The sequence below is a fragment of the Galeopterus variegatus genome, unplaced genomic scaffold (genome assembly GCF_000696425.1).
Source record: "Galeopterus variegatus unplaced genomic scaffold, G_variegatus-3.0.2 Scaffold9577, whole genome shotgun sequence".
Lineage (NCBI taxonomy): Eukaryota > Metazoa > Chordata > Mammalia > Dermoptera > Cynocephalidae > Galeopterus > Galeopterus variegatus.
The window spans coordinates 88,785-89,017 of record NW_007735688.1 but is presented as its reverse complement, the minus strand read 5'-3'; positions in this window follow the sequence as shown (position 1 = coordinate 89,017).

The window sequence follows — 233 nt, the reverse complement described above, 5'->3', positions numbered from 1 at the left end:
TTAAGTGTCTTTTGTTCCTTTCTTTCTGATTTACTGTTTGTTTTCTGTATTTGTTGGTTTGTGGCATTCTAGATAACCTTATTTTTATGTTTTCTCTTCATTGTTGAGATTTTAATTTGACTAGTGAGTTTTGAGTTTTCTTGAATTTTTACAGCAGTGGTAGTTGTATTCCAGGAACCAAACCCAGTTCACCCTTGACAATTTCTTGTAAGGGTGGTCATGTGGTGGTGAAC